Here is a 17,244-nt window from a genome sequence, read left to right on the forward strand (position 1 = left end):
ATTTAATGCAGAGATGTGTGAAGTGATACATTTTGGCAGGAAGAATGAAGAGACTGGGGATGTTGGGTTTGTTCTCCTTAGAGCAGAGAAGGCTAATAGAGGTGTTTAAAATCATGACTGGTTTTGACAGAGTAAATAAGTAACTGTTTCAAATGGCAGAAGGGTCGGTGACAGAGCACACAGATTAAGATGTTTGTTAAAAGAACCAGAGGTAACATGTGGAACGTAAGAACATAAGAACATAAGAATTAGGAACAGCAGTAGGCCATCTAGCCCCTCGAGCCTGCTCCGCCATTCAACAAGGTCATGGCTGATCTGGCCGTGGACTCAGCTCCACTTACCCGCCCTCTCCCCATAACCCTTAATTCCCTTATTGCTTAAAAATCTATCTATCTGTGATTTGAATACATTCAATGAGCTAGCCTCAACTGCTTCCTTGGGCAGAGAATTCCACAGATTCACAACCCTCTGGGAGAAGAAATTCCTTTTTTTTTACATTTTTTTACCCGGCGAGTTGTGACCTCCCAAACCCACGACCTCTACCACCTAGAAGGACAAGGGCAGCAGGTCCATGGGAACACCACCACCTCCACGTTCCCCTCCCAGTCACACACCGTCCTGACTGGGAAATATATCGGCCGTTCCTTCATCGTCGCTGGGTCACAATCCTGGAACTCCCTCCCTAACAGCACTGTGGGAGCACCTTCACCACACGGGCTGCAGCGGTTCAAGAAGGCGGCTCACCACCACCTTCTCAAGGGGCAATTAGGGATGGGCAATAAATGCCGGGCTTGCCAGCGACGCCCACATCCCAGGAGCGAATAAAAGAATAAGAAATTAACCTTCTAAAGCATTTCACACAGACTTTTTCTGATATTGTTAAATGACAAAATATGGCTGTATAAACTGTATGGAACAATATCCCTACCTCCAAACTCACTGAAGGCTTTCCCGCTTTTTCTGAGCCAGACAACAAAATGGCGCCCCGCTTCACGCGCTGTTGTGACGGAACAGCTGTGCCACTGCGCTCGGGTGTTTCCGGTCGGCCCCGGGCATCGCTCGGGTGTTTCCGGACGGCCTGGGCATCGCTCGGGTGTTTCCGGACGGCCTGGGCATCGCTCGGGTGTTTCCGGACAGCCCGGGCATCGTTCGGGTGTTTCCGGACGGCCCGGGCATCGCTCGGGTGTTTCCGGACGGCCCTGGCATCGTTCGGGTGTTTCCGGACGGCCTGGGCATCGTTCGGGTGTTTCCGGACGGCCTGGGCATCGCTCGGGTGTTTCCGGACGGCCTGGGCACCGTTCGGGTGTTTCCGGACAGCCCGGGCATCGTTCGGGTGTTTCCGGACGGCCCGGGCATCGCTCGGGTGTTTCCGGACGGTCTGGGCATCGTTCGGGTGTTTCCGGACGGCCTGGGCATCGTTCGGGTGTTTCCGGACGGCCTGGGCATCGCTCGGGTGTTTCCGGATCGGTCGGTCATCGCTCGGGTGTTTCCGGATCGGTCGGTCATCGCTCGGGTGTTTCCGGACAGCCTGGGCATCGCTCGGGTGTTTCCGGACAGCCTGGGCATCGCTCGGGTGTTTCCGGACAGCCTCGGCATCGCTCGGGTGTTTCCGGACGGCCTCGGCATCGCTCGGGCGAGGTTCGGCTTTCTTCCGCCGCGGCTCGGGCTTTGCGGGGGGCTGGTTTGTGCTCGGTTTGCCCCGAGCGATGGCCGGCCTTCTGTGGTAACGGGACGGGACGGGACGACCGAGCCCGGGACATGTCAGCGCTCTCCGGCCGCACAGGTAAGAGCCCGGCTCCAGGGAGCGCACTGGGCCGCCGCACCCTCCCTCATTCCGGGGTGTCACTGTAAGTTGGCGGCCCCTCTCACTCTTTCACCACAGCGCGGCCTGTGTTACAGGTGAAGCCTGGGGCTAGTCTGCAAAACCCTGCCGCTTCCCGAGCCTTCCTCCAGCAGCTGCTGCAGTACACTGCTCGACAATCAAAACACACGGCGAATTGGCTGTAGGGACGGGGAATAAACATTGACTAGGATTCATTAATAAATTAGCAAGCTTTCTTTGTGAAATTTTTACAGCTTGCTCTGAGATTTTAGACCAATATAATTAGTTTTTTTTCAAGGGAAAGATTGCTGGAAGAAGACTTACATTGTGATTTTTAAGTTTTGCCTGTAATCGGAGCTGGAATTGTGAGGGGACAGAGCGAATGCAATGGTTGGTAGCTCAGCAAAATAAAACTAGTGTTGGGCTTGGAGGCTGAGACCAACCCTTCCGCCTTCATGTTGTTTACAGGCACGTTGTGTTCTTACCAGCATTTTATTATATGTACTTTCATGGGTAATTTTTTATCCAGGCAGAGATTTTTTTTTGTTTCTTTATTGAATGCAAGTTAATCAAGTTTGTTTCTAGTGAAACGAGCGGTTTTAGTTCCCTTAGAAACATTTTGTATTAAAGTGACTTTATTGCATTGTTTAATACTTTAAAAATGTAGAATGAACTTATGTTGGAGTAACATGTTGGTTTTAATCATATTTTATATTGGGTATGTGTGATACATCCTGTGTTTTGGAGTAACTTTGGGTCAGAGAGGGTTGGATTTTGTAATGAGTGATGTGAAGCCTTGTTTGCATAAAGACAAAAACAGCCATGAGTTGGTCCAGTATCTTTCCTCGATTTGTTACCATAAATGACCTCTATACCATGTTGTCATGAATGTTTTAGTGCTAGCATGGCTCAGTGGCAATAGTTGCCTCTGGTTCTCTCTCTGCCACTGTCTCTAAATTGTGAGACTGCTTGTCTGACATCCAGTCCTGGATGAGCAGAAATTTCCTCAAACTAAATACCTATCTCTGCCACAAACTCTATTACCTAGTCACTGACTCCCATCCCTCTCCCTAACATCTGTTGGAGGCTGAACCAGACTGTTCGCAATCTTGGTGTCATATTTGACCCCGAGATGAGCTTCTGACCATATCACTAAGACTGCCTATTTCCACCTCCTGTAACATCTGCTGCTGAAACTACGTCCATGCCTTTGTTACCTCTAGACTTGACTATTCCAACGCACTCCTGGCCAGTTTCCCACGTTCTACCCTCTAAAATGAGGTCATCCAAAACTCAGCTGCCCATGTCCTAACTCGCACCAAGTCCCGCTCACCTATCACCCCTGTTCTTGCTGACCTACATTGGCTCCCGGTTAAGCAACGTGTCGATTTCAAAATTCTCATCCTTGTTTTCAAATCCTTCCATGGCCTCGCCCCTCCCTATCTCTGTAATCTGCTCCAGTTCTACAACCCTCTGAGATATCTGCGCCTCCTCCAATTCTGGCCTCCAGAGCATCCCGGATTTTAATCACTCCACCATTGGCGGCCATACCATCAGCTGCCAAGGGCCTAAGCTCTGGAATTCCCTCCCTAAACCTCTCTGTCTCTCTCCACAGCTCTTTACTTCTTTAAGATGCTCCTTAAAACCTACATCTTTGGCCAGCTTTTGGTCACCTGTTCTAATATCTCCTTGTGTGGCTCGGTGTCAAATTATGTTTGATAACGTTCTTGTGATGCACCTTGGGATGTTTTCCTACATTAAAGGCACTACACAATTACAAGTTGTTCAGAATGTTAAATTCAAGCCCCACTCTAGGATTTGAGCACTCTTATCTAGATTGATACTCCAATGCAATACTGAAGGATTGCTGCATTGTCAAAGGCACCATCATCTTGGATGAGATGCTACCCTGTATGTCTGCTCGGGTGAATGTAAAAGAACCCATGGAATTATTCAAAGAAGAGCAGGGTAATTGTCTCTGGTGTCCTGGACAACATTTCATCATCATAGGCAGTCCCTCGGAATCGAGGAAGACTTGCTTCCATTCTTAAAATGAGTCCTTAGGTGGCTGAACAGTCCAATATGAGAGCCACAGTCCCTGTCACAGGTGCTACAGATAGTCGTTGAGGGAAGGGGTGGGTGGGACAGATTTGCCACACGCTCTTTCCGCTGCCTGCGCTTGGTTTCTGCATGCTCTCAGCGATGAGACTCGAGGTGCTCAGCGCCCTCCCGGATGCACTTCCTCCACTTAGGGCGGTCTTTGGCCAGGGACTCCCAGGTGTTGGTGGGGATGTTGCACTTTATCAGGGAGGCTTTGAGGGTGTCCTTGTAATATAACAACATTTATTTCTCTATCAAACCATTTGATTGGTCGTTGTCTTTATTTTTGTTTGGGGCATCTTATGAAAACTTTTCGCTCTTCCAGTTCAGTCTTTTTGAGCATTCCCAAGCTTCATCGTTCCACCATTAGCTACCGTGCCCTCAGCTGCCAAGGCCCTAAGCTCTGGAATTCTCTCCCTGAACCTCTCCATCTTGCCACCACTCTTTACTCTTTTATGTTGCTGCTTAAAACCAAGCTTTTGGTTATCTGTCCTAATACAGATCTATATAAGAACATAAGAAATAGGAGCAGGAGTAGGCCACCTGGCCCCTCGAGCCTGCTCCGCCATTCAATAAGATCATGGCTGATCTAATCATGGACTCAGCTCCACTTCCCCGCCCGCTCCCCATAACTCTTTACTCCCTTATCACTCAAAAATATGTCTCTCTCCGCCTTAAATATATTCAAAGACCCAGCCTCCACAGCTCTCTGGGGAAGAGAATTCTATAGATTTACAACCCTCTGAGAGAAGAAATTCCTCCTCATCTCAGTTTTAAATGGAAGGACCCTTATTCTGAGACTATGTCCCCTAGTTTTAGTTTCCCCTATGAGTGGAAATATCCTCTCTGCATCCATCTTGTCGAGCCCCCTCATTATCTTATATGTTTTGATAAGATCACCTCTTATTCTTCTGAACTCTCATGTATATAGGCTCAACCTATCTTCATAAGTCAACCCCCTCATCTCTGGAAACAACCTATTGAGACTTCTCTGAACAGCTTCCAGTGCAAGTATATCCTTCCTTAAATCGGAGACCAAAACTGGATGCAGTACTCCAGGTGTGGCCTCACCAATACCCTGTACAGTTATAGCAAGACCTCTCTGCTTTTATACTCTATCCCCCTTACAATAAAGGCCAACATTCCATTTGCCTTCTTGATTACTTGCTGTACCTGCGTACTAATTTTTTGTGTTTCATGCACAAGGACCCCCAGGTCCCTCTATACTGTAGCACTTTGCAATTTTTCCTCATTTAAATTATAATTTGCTTTTCTATTATTTCTGCCAAAGTGGATAACCTCATATTTTCCCACGTTATACTCCATCTGCCAAATTTTTGCCCACTCACTTAGTCTATCTATATCCCTTTACAAATCTTTTGTGTCCGTCTCACAATTTGCTTTCCCACCCATCTTTGTATCATCAGCAAACTTGGCTACATTACACTCAGTCCCTTCATCCAAGTCATTAACATAGATTGTAAATAGTTGAGGCCCCAGCACCGATCCCTGCGGCACCCCACTAGTTACTGTTTGCCAACCAGAAAATGACCCATTTATCTCAACTCTGTTTTCTGTTAGTTAGCCAATCCTATCTCCATGCTAATATATTACCCCCAACCCTGTGAACTTTTATCTTGTGCAGTAACCTTTTATGTGGCACCTTATCAAATGCCTTCTGGAAATCCAAATAGACCACATCCATTGATTCCCCCTTATCAACCCTGTTCGTTACATCCTCAAAGAACTCCAGCAAATTGTCAAACATGATTTCCCTTTCATAAAACCATGCTGACTCTGCTTGATTGAATTATGTTTTCCAAATGTCCCACTACTGCTTCCTTAATAACGGATTCTAGCATTTTCCCTTCGACAGATGTTAGGCTAACTGATCTATAGTTTCCTGCTTTTTGTCTGCGTCCTTTTTTAAATAAGGACGTGACATTTGCGGTTTTCAAATCCACTGGGACCTCCCAAGAATCCAGGGAATTTTAGTAGATTACAACCAATGCATCCACTATCTCTACAGCCACTTCTCTGAAGACCCTAGGATGTAAGCCATCAGGTCCAAGAGACTTGTCCGCTTTTAGTCCCATTCTTTTACCGAGTACTACTTCATTGTATTAAGTTTCCCCCCCTCCCTGCCCCCCCCATAGCCCCTTGATTATCCACTATTGGGATGTTTTTAGTATCTTCTACCGTGAAGATCGATCCAAAATATTTGTTCAACGTCTCTGCCATTTCCCTGTTCTCCATTATTTATTCCCCAGTCTCATCCTCCAGGGGACCAACATTTACTTTAGCCACTCTTTTCCTTTTTATGTACCTGTAGAAACTCTTACTGTGTGTTTTTATATTCCGTGCTAATTTACTTTCACAATCTATCTTCCCTCTCTTTTTTTAAGTCTTTATTTGCTGGCTTTTCAAAGTTTCCCAATCCTCCGGCCTCCCAGTAGTCTTGGCCACTTTGTATGCCCTTGTTTTCAATTTGATACCATCCCTTATTTCCTCAGTTAACCACGGATGGTTATCCCTTCTCTTACAGTCTTTCCTTCTCCTTTGTGGCTTGTTAAATTTTGTCTAATAATCACCTTGGGAAGTTTTACTATGTTATTGGCACTAGATAAATGCAAGTTGTTGGGTGAAAATTGCCTGCTACATTTGATCACTAAACAAGAGTGACTACACTTCAACAGTAATTTACTGCCTGTGAAGTACTTTGGGACATCCTCAGGATGTGTAAATTCAAGTTCCTTCTTAGTAAAATGTTATGATCGTGTGAAATTTCAATATAATGTCCACTTGAACTGAGAAACAGGAATAGTGTAATTCTGGATATTGCTCTTCCTAAACTTGGGTTGGGAACATTTTCAGCTGTACATTATTGGATGAAGTATTGATGAAGGGGAAGCATTTATAAAATTATTTATTTTATTAATTCTTGAGGCGCATTGCTAGTTACCCCTTGAGTGACTTACTCGTTCACAGCAAAGGGCAATTAACAGTCAACCCCATTGGTGTGGGACTGGCTGACATGTCAGCCTAGACCGGATAAGGACAGCAAGTTTCCTTCCCTAAAGGGACGTTAGTGAACCAGTTGGGTTTTTATGACAATCCAAAGCTTCGTGGTGACTTTTACTGAGATTTTATTTCCAGATTTTATAAACTGAATTCAAATTCTCAAGCTGCCACGGTGGGATTTGAACTTGCATTCTCTGGATTAATAGTCCTGTAACATAACCAGCACATTACCATATCTACTGGTGATAATCTAAAGAATATCTCACACAAGGCCTATCACACAAAATTGATTGAAGAGTTAGTTTGTCTGTTTTTTTCCTCTAGTTTATTGGTACTAATATGCTAACTATGTCTAACTTGCTCCAGAAATAACCAAGAAACAATAAAAGGCTTGTGTTTATATAGTGCTTTTCACGAACACCGGACGTCTCAAAGCACTTTACAGCCAATGAATTTCTTTTGACATGTAGTCACTGTTGTAATGTGGGAAATGCGGCGCCAGGAAGGCGAATGGAATGTTGGCCTTCATTGCGAGAGGGATGGAGTACAAAAGCAGGGAGGTCCTGCTGCAACTGTATAGGGTATTGGTGAGGCCGCACCTGGAGTACTGCGTGCAGTTTTGGTCACCTTACTTAAGGAAGGATATACTAGCTTTGGAGGGGGTACAGAGACGATTCACTAGGTTGATTCCGGAGATGAGGGGGTTACCTTATGATGATAGATTGAGTAGACTGGGTCTTTACTCGGAGTTCAGAAGGATAAGTAGTGATCTTATAGAAACATTTAAAGTAATGAAAGGTATAGACAAGATAGAGGCAGAGAGGTTGTTTCCACTGGTCATGGAGACTAGAAGTAGGGGGCACAGCCTCAAAATACGGGGGAGCCAATTTTAAACCGAGTTGAGAAGGAATTTCTTCTCCCAGAGGGTTGTGAATCTGCCCAGGGAAGCAGTTGAGGCGAGCTCATTGAACGTATTCAAATCACAGATAGATAGATTTTTAACCAATAAGGGAATTAAGGGTTATGGGGAGCAGGCGGGTAAGTGGAGCTGAGTCCACAGCCAGATCAGCCATGATCTTGTTGAGTGGCGGAGCAGGCTTGAAGGGCTAGATGGCCTCCTCCTGTTCCTAATTCTTATGTTCTTATGTTCAATTTGCGTACAGCAAGCTCCCACAAATAATGATGATGACCAGATAAACTGTTTTTGTTATGTGATTGAGGGATAAATATTGGTCAGGACACCGGGGATAACTCCCCTGCTCTTCTTCGAAATAGTGCCGTGGGATATTTTACCAGAACATATCATTGATTTTGTGGACGTATGGCAGGATTAGCATTACTCCCTCAATCTTTGCCAGAACAATGCAGTTTATGTCCGGAATTTACTCATCTTATTGCGCCACGTGATTGAGTAGGCTGAACTACTCTGCTCGAGTTGGAACTGAAGCTAGGTGATTATCTTTCCACTCCTGTATCACACACATGCGGAAGTCTGTTTTCCAGACATTCCCGACCCATCAGAATAAACAAGTACCCCTTCTTGATAAAGGGTCACATCAAAGCAGATACTGGGATTAGAAAAATAAAGCAATTTTAAATTGAATAATAACTTTAGGCAATGGATAAAAATTGTCTCCTGGATTGACGACTTGTTACAGCAGACTTCCAATGATCTGATAAATTTGCCCCAGTAGCCCTTTAGAAAGTGTCTCAGCTGCTCTAGTGGGTGAAACATTCTGGCACGTTTCAGAAGGACACAACAATTAGTAATAAAAATAGAAAATGTTGTAAATACTCAGCAAGTCGGGCAGCATCTGTGGAGAGAGAAACAGGGAGTTAACGTTGCAGGTCGATGACCCTTCGTCAGAACTGGTAGTAACAACTTGCTGGAATAAGTACTGCTGCCCCAGCAATATGCCTAAACGTATGGCTGTTTGTCTCTGGAAAATATTATCAGAGACATCACTCGGTCTCCCAATGCCTCAAACTGATTTGCATCTTCCAGGAAATGAGGGGCTCGTTACTTTATTTGCAAGTAGCAGAAACTAATCACATGCAGGTTAGAGAAAAGCAAGATCTTTGTGGAACCTTTCATTCACCAGCTAGTTTCTGGATACAATTTAGGAACATACTGGACTAGAAAAAACTTTTATGGTCCATCTGATTGGTCCCAAAAGGATTTGTGCACTTATATTCTTGCAAACGCACAAGTCTCTTGGTGGTATGCAGGCTGATCGGGTGCAGCAGACAGATATATTTCTTGTGGAGGTTATCTAGTCGCTGGGCATTAATTTAATTATATTAATTTGTTGCAACATGGAGCGCTGAAAATTCTTTGTTGTGTATACAACAATAATTAGATTGATCTTTCTGGTAAATCAGATTGGCAGAACTGTCTTGGAAGCAGAAAATGCCTGAAGTTTTCAACAGGTTAGTTAGCATTTGATTTTTTGGGGTTCAGACCCTTGGTCTAAAGTGGAGAAGTTGGGGTGAAAAGTCCCCACCCCCGAATGTTAACCCATCTTTGTTCTTTGCTGATGGACCTGTTTGGTATTCCAGCACTTGTTTCTATTCACATTTGCAGTGTATGTGTGCTTTTAGTTGAATTGATGTGACACTTGCTGTTTGCGCTGCTGGGTGGTGCAATAGCAAATTGTACCCACAACATAATTGAAATGTTTACTGCATTGTTCAGATGCTCGGGAGTTATTGCAAGCCTCAATTAGCTGTTGGTAGGAACTAGATCGTAACTCCTAACCATCTTGATACAAGGGGTTATAGCACAATGAGGTGAAATTCAGGAATGTGGGCTGTAAATATCTCAAGTGCTGTGCAATTTCAATTAAAAATAATTTGGATGCTGTTAAGTTGCTTGTAGCCCTCGACTGAACACTAATGTCCACATCTCTGAGCCATACAGGAGGGTGGGTATCACTACAGCCCTGTAGACCATAAGCTTGGTGCCAGATTTGAGGTCCTGGTCTTCAAACACTCTCTTCCTCAGGCGACCGAAGGCTGCGCTGGCGCACTGGAGGATGGTGTTAGACCTTGTCATCAATGTCTGCCCTTGCTGATAATAGGCTCCCGAGGTATGGAAAATGGCCCACTTTGTCCAAGGCCGTGCCGTGGATTTTGATGACCGGAGGGCAGTGCTGTGTGGCTGGGTCAGGTTGGTGGAGGACCTTTGTCTTACGGATGTTAAGTGTAAGGCCCATGCTTTCGTACGCCTCGGTGAAGATGATGATAGCTTGGAGTTCGGCCTCTGAATGACTATACAGTAGACACCTCAAAGTGCTAGAGAAGTACCACCAGCGCTGCCTCTAAGATCCTGCAGATCCACTGGGAGGATAGACGCCCTAACATCAGTGTTCTCGCTCAGGCCAACATCCCCAGCATCAAAGCACTGACCGCACTCAACCAGCTCCTTTGGTCGGGCCACATCGTCCACATGCCCGACATGAGACTCCCTAAGCAAGCGTTCTACTTGGAACTCCTACACGGCAAGCGAGCCCTAGGTGGGCAGAGGAAATGTTTCAAGGACACCCTCAAAGCCTCCTTGATAAAGTGCAACATCCCCACCGACACCTGGGAGTCCCTGGCCAAAGACCGCCCTAAGTGGAGGAAGAGCATCTGGGAGGGCGCTGAGCACCTCGAGTCTCGTCGCCAAGAGCATGCAGAAATCAAGCGCAGGCAGCGGAAGGAGCGTGCGGCAAACCAGACTCCCCACCCATCTTTCCTTCAACCACTGTCTGCTCCATCTGTGACAGAGACTGTAATTCCCGTATTGAACTGTACAGTCACCTGAGAACTCACTTTTAGAGTGGAAGCAAGTCTTCCTCGATTTCGAGGGACTGCCTATGATGATGACTGCTAATGTGTTTTATGCAGAACTACAATCATGCAACACGGAAGGAGGCCATTCGGTCGGTCGTGCTTGTGCCGGCTCTTTGAAAGAGCGATCCAATTAATCCCACTCCCCTGCTTTTTCCCAATAGCCTTGAAATTTTCCCCCTTCATGTATTTATTAAATTCCTTTTTGAAAGTTACTATTGAATCTGCTCCCACTGGCCATTCTGGGTGCAGCGAGGCACCCAGGGCCCCACCGTCCCAGGCTGCGGGTCCCACTGGGATGCTCCGAGCCACACTCGGTGAGGAGGGGAAGGAGAGCTTGACAACGCTCTCCTGAGCTGCAGGATCTAACAGATGTGGTTCAGATGATGGCAATGAATGTGGACAGCATTGACCTTACGCGATCACTCCTGGACACCATCAGTGGGGTGGGTGATGAGGTATCGGGACTGTCGGGAGAAGTAACAACACTCTCACGAGAAATGGGAACAATGTGAACATGAGGGAGGGAATATCTCAGTCAGCTGAAACCATGTCGGTGCACGTGAGGGGGGAGTGTCGCAGGTAACTGATGTGCTGTCAGTGAACATGAGCGAGGGAATGTCGCAGGTAGTTCAAACATTCTCTGAACATGAGGAAGGAAATGTTGCAGGTATTCGAGATACTTTTGCTCAACATGAGGGAGGGAACGTTGGAGGTCTGCCGCCTCTTTCCCCCCCCCCCCCCCCCCCAAACAGGTGCGCATCACCTGACATGTTAGAAAGAAGCTTGGTACCAACCCTAAAAACACTGCCACTGCCTGTGGGCAGAGGTGGTGGAGTCACCAAGACCAAGCATGGCGGGTGGTCTGAGAATAAGGTGGAGGAGAGATGGGTGCAGCCTTTCTTTGCTGTTGTTACTGTTGTAACTGTTCTCAAATTAAAAGGTTTTTGTAAGTTATGTAAATTTACAAGTTTAAAGTTTGTAAGTGATCTTAACTGAAAATGTTAAAGTTTGAAAGAAGAATATTTTTAGTTAAGTACAAATGTTAAATTTTTGAATAAAATATATTTTAAATTATAACTGAATCATTTCCATCATTTGTTCGATTATTAACACAACTTTTGAAGTAAACAAGAATAATTTCCATTATTTGTTCCATTAACTCAACACATTACAGAATAGGTCCAAACAGTAAACATGGTCCGTGTGGAATAGTTGTCGCTGAGCCTTCAGGTAGCAAAGCGTTCGGATGAGCTGCTGGCGCAAGACTCGAGTAATCGTTAAAGGGGTACGATGGCCTGCCCTCCTCCGCCGTCGTGCTCTGGGTTCAGGTCGTTTCATGGCTTCCTCGTCCTTGTCCTCCTGCTCATCATCTGTATCTTCCTCATCATTATCATCAGCCACTCTCACCGCAAATGGGTCTTCTACAACCAGCTGCTGCTGCCTCATGATGGTTAAGTTATGCAGCATGCAGCAGACAACAGTGAACTGACCGACAATCTTGGGGAGTATAGCAAGTAGCCTCTGGAATGGTCCAGGCATCGGAAACGCTGTTTCAAGATGCCAATGGTCCTCTCTCCGATGCTGCACGTCGCAATGTGCAACATGTATTCCCGGTCAGCTTCCGTCTGGGTTCTGAGTAGTGGCACCATGAGCCAAGTGGCGAGGCTGTACCCTTTGTCAGCTCTGCCCTTCTGGCTGCTGCTGAGACATGGCAGATATAGCGCTCTCGCGTAGGATGAACACATCATGAGTGCTCCCAAGGTATCTTGCATCGACTGACATGATGCGATGCATGTCGTCACACACGAGCTGTACATGAATGGAGTGGAAGCCTTTTCTGTTCCTGTACATCTCTGAATCCGCCAAAGGTGCTCACAAGGTGCTGTGGGTACAATCAATGCAGCCCTGTACCTTTGAGAAGCCCACAGTCCTGTCATGGATTGTTTGAGCAGTCATGGGGAGTTTTTATGTCGTCAATCCTCCAGACATATAGTGCAGCAGGCACCTGCCGAATGCAAACATGTGATGCATGTTGAGAGATGGAGCACACATCCCCAGTTGTAGCTTGGAAGGATCCGGATGCATAGAATGAAAGTGCAGCTGCAACCTACGCTTCAGTCCTCCTGATGCTTCTAGGTTGCAGGTCTGCTTTCACCAACTCACAGATCTCAGTTACTACAACTTTTTGGAAACGCAGCCTTCTGACACAGTCTGCATCACTCAGGTGCAGGTACGAACCCCTGTCTCGATATACCCGAGGTGGGTAAGGCCTCCTGCCCAGCATCCTACAGGCTCTGAGGTTCCTCATGTGATGACGTCGAATTACTTGTCTCCTCCGCAGCACCATGATTCAGAAGGCTTGCACAAGGTATGGTATTATCAGTATTTCCCCCATGCTTAAATTTCACCTTTGCAAGAAGCTCAAAACGGCAGGCAGGCAGGACAGATTCTTTGTTCTCTCTCCCTAAAGTCTGTATGGACCACACCCAGCTCTGAGCAAGTGCAGTGTTCGGGAACCCCTCCAACCCTCCCGGGCTACATTTCATGCCTAGTCTTGTGATTTCTTCCGATCGCCACCTCCCCCCTCCCCCGGACTTGTTTTGCAGCCAAGCCCTTGTGTCTGGGCTCGGCTGAGGTTCTGCCAGCCGACGTTCCGACCTTCCAGCCCTGTTTCTAGATGTTTGGTGGTGGCGTGTGAGTTTAAAGAAAATAAAAATTCAGAATTCCATCAAACTTCCATCTACTCCGTTCCGTTGTAAGGTAAAACATTCTAAACTTTATTATGAACATTTAAAGTGTTCTTGACTCCCTCCAAAACTTCGATGAAAAACAATGGCGTCTTTCTGTGCCGATTTTTTTTTTAATGTGTGCTGCTTTTTCTTAACTCACCAGAAGGTTTTTCGGGAGTGGCCAGATACACCGACCTAGGAGAAATTTTTGGGGGCAAACTTCGAAAAATGATTAAAAACTGGCACAGACGTGAGGTAACACCCCCTATGACGTCAAAAAAAACTAACCTAAAAAATTGTAACTAACTCAGATTCCTTGGGGAAACTTTAATTTAAAAACTTGTGCCAAAAAACGCGTCGTGCGCTAGAAAAATGGCGCAAATCACCTGGCAAAATCGAGCCCCATGTTACTGGACTAGTAATCCAAAGAACGCGAGTTTAAATCCCACCATTCCAGTTTGACAATTTGAATTCAGTTTAAAATATAAAAAGTGGTATCAGTAAGGAAGTGACCATCAAGCTGTCAGATTGTTGTAAAAGCCAACTGGTTGTCTAATGTCCTTTAGGGACGGAAGGAAACCTGTCATCCTTACCCGCTCTGGCCTATCTGTAACTCCCGACGTGGTTGATTCCTAAGTGACCTTGCCAGCTGTATCAACAAACTGCTGCAAAGACAGAAGGCCCACCAGCTACAGCCACGGATGGGCAATAAATGCCCCTCATCTCAAAAGTGAATTTTAAAAAAAAAGATGGAAAAAAATGCAATATAAAACAGTAAGAGAATGAATGAGTTTTTTGACTGTGTATAATGTCACAGGAGATCAACGAATGTTAAGCAATTTTATAGAGAATGAACCAAGCATCAAACTATAGGAAACTGTGTGCCAGCCATTACTGCAGTACAACTTCTCACTGTCTCTGTGCTCCAAGACACAAATGTTGTTGCTACGATTTCAGTACTGAATAGTGGCTGCATGAAATGTTTGTACATATGGACCATAAGTGCTTTAACACCGAACAGCACAAATAAAGATTTGTCTGGAAAGGACTATATAATGCTCATATAAAATTCTGATGGGACGGGACAGGTTAGATGCGGGTAGAACGTTCCCAATGTTGGGGAAGTCCAGAACCAGGGGACACAGTCTAAGGATAAGGGGTAAGCCATTTAGGACTGAGATGAGGAGAAACTTCTTCACTCAGAGAGTTGTGAGCATGTGGAGTTCTCTACCACAGAGAGTTGCTGATGCCAGTTCATTGGATATATTCAAGCGGGAGTTAGATATGGTCCTTGCGGCTAAAGGGATCCAGGGGTATGGAGAGAAAGCAGGAAAGGGATACTGAGGGAATGATCAGCCATGATCTTATTGAATGGTGGTGCAGGCTCGAAGGGCCGAATGGCCTACTCCTGCACCTATTTTCTATGTTTCTATGTAACACTTAATTACTTTTGTATCTCTCAACTGCAGTCCTTTAATAGTGTCAATTAAGGAGATAAAAGATTTGTATTAAGTATAAATTTACCATTTTGTGAGTAATATTGAGATGTTTTTACATAGACGTTTTCTCCTCAGTCTTGGCTGGAACCTGCCGGAACCCTGTAAATCTTTCTCCGTGTAGAAGTGCAGATCATGCTGTGTGTTGTACACTGTGCCATTCAGATAAATGTAAATTGGTCATTTGATAATCCTAAAGGAAATGAGAGTTAACTGCAAGAACTTAAAGAACAAATAGAAAAACGAGGTAAAAGTCAGAGGCCTTTCCATTCATTTCATTTGCTTATTTACATCCTTGTCCTGAGCTCTTGCGGAGTGTTTTTGTCCAACTTCCTCTTCCTTTGGTCTGCTGCAGGTAGTCTACATGTTGGGAGGGGGAAGTGAAAGGAGTTAGGCCCCTCTTACTTTTATGGGCTTGTACTGAAATATTTAACACTGAAGAATTTTGAGAATATTAATCATCGAGGCAGAAAAAAGAAATAATTTCTAAACACATGCTTGCAAGAGAAATATCTATATCCGTAAAGTCAGACCACACTTGGAGTACTGTGAACAGTTCTGGTCTACAGATGACAATGGATATAGAGGCCCTGAAGAAAGTGAAAACTGAGATTATAACTGTCAGGAAAGATGCTGGGCTCATTTCTCCAGAAAGGAGAAGGCCGAGGGATGACCGGATAGAGCGCCTTAAAACTGAAGGGGTTCGATAGGGTAGATGTAGAGAAGATGTTTCCTCTTGTGGGGGGAGTCTAAAGCTAGGGGTCATAGATATAAAATAATCACTAATAAATCCAATGGGGAATTCAGGAGAAACTTCTTTACCCAGAGAGTGGTGAGAATGTGGAGCATTCTACCATATGGAATGGTTGATGTGAATAGCATAGTTGTATGTAAGGGGAAGCTGGATAAATACATGTAGGAGAAAGGAATCAAAGACTCTGGTGATAGGGTGGAAGAAGGCTTGTGTGGCGCATAGACACCGGCACAGACACGTTGTGCCGAATGGCCTGGTTCTGTGGCAAATTCTATGTAAATTATTGGAAGGGAACTGGCCAAAGTCAAATCTACCCTGTACAAAATGACCCCACCCAAGCAGGAACATAAATTGTCCGTGAGTATATTTTATAAATGTGATACATCCTAGACATATTTCTGTTTTCTGTTGTATGCTTTTAATAAATTATGTTTTTATTAAACTGTGTAGTTGAATGATAGGAATTTTTGAGATCAGAGTTTGTGAATTGGAATGGATAATACTGGAGGTTCTGGTGTCAAATGGACAATAGTTTGAACAGAGTCTGGATTCTCAAACTCCTCAGTCGGCAGGAGTCCGAATTTTTCTGAAGGCAGCTCATGGTAATCCCAGTTAGGTTTCTTTAGGGAAGTATTTTCTTTCTCGCTATGTATTACAGGCAGCAATGACAGTGAGTGACCCGCACTCCTATATATCTCTGTCAAAGTCGAGCTCGAGAGCTCCCGTCGGGTCTCCTCATGTGGAGGTGTCGGGCCTGTACCTGACTGTTCCCCATGGCAGCGTGGCTACATTCAGTAAACTGACATTTGGGGGGGTCATAATGCACATTTGTTTTCTACCACTTTAAACTGCAGCATATTAATGCTCCATAATGCTACTCCATTGTATAGATTCCCATTGAGTAGTACCACACAGTTTAAACTTAGAATCAGATTTCCAGGACTTTGACCCGGAGATCTGTTTTTAAGCCTAAACTCATAACGAGGTATGAGGGCTAACTTAAACCTGAACCTCAACTTCCCATTTAATTTCTCTTGCGTCTCTATTCTCTCCCCCCCACCCCCCCAAGTTTATTGGACCCATATTGTGCTCCCTCATCTTCATTCCCACTAAATTGCTATCACCCAATTTCCCTTCCTGACCTCCATGCTAGTTGACATTATAAATGGTTCAGTCTCCCTCGAGCATTATCCCCCTCCATTGCAAAACTACCATCATGACTCATCTTGTCAGAAAGCCCACCCCTCGACTCCAATATTAAATAATTACTTTGCAAATATTAAATAGTTACCTTGCTTCAGTATTTACTAGGGACATACTTAATAGGGGTATGGAGAGAAAGCAGGAAAGGGGTACTGAGGGAATGATCAGCCATGATCTTATTGAATGGTGGTACAGGCTCGAAGGGCCGAATGGCCTACTCCTGCACCTATTTTCTATGTTTCTAGAACAGGTGGGCATGACATCGGATGATGAGTTTAGAAATGA

At 45.2% G+C, this 17,244-nt stretch overlaps 1 protein-coding gene across 4 annotated transcripts in view; it reads left to right on the plus strand.

Annotated features, from left to right (window-relative positions):
• The first annotated feature begins 1,662 nt into the window (after positions 1-1,662).
• The window catches only part of ralgapb (Ral GTPase activating protein non-catalytic subunit beta), a 140,631-nt gene continuing 125,049 nt past the window's right edge, over positions 1,663-17,244 (plus strand). For all 4 annotated transcript variants that reach the window (XM_070896492.1, XM_070896493.1, XM_070896494.1 and 1 more), the window contains exon 1: positions 1,663-1,783. The gene's annotated coding sequence lies outside the window, so the exon portion shown is untranslated. The remainder of the gene's footprint in view (positions 1,784-17,244) is intronic.

The sequence above is a fragment of the Pristiophorus japonicus genome, chromosome 12 (genome assembly GCF_044704955.1).
Source record: "Pristiophorus japonicus isolate sPriJap1 chromosome 12, sPriJap1.hap1, whole genome shotgun sequence".
Taxonomy (NCBI): domain Eukaryota; kingdom Metazoa; phylum Chordata; class Chondrichthyes; family Pristiophoridae; genus Pristiophorus; species Pristiophorus japonicus.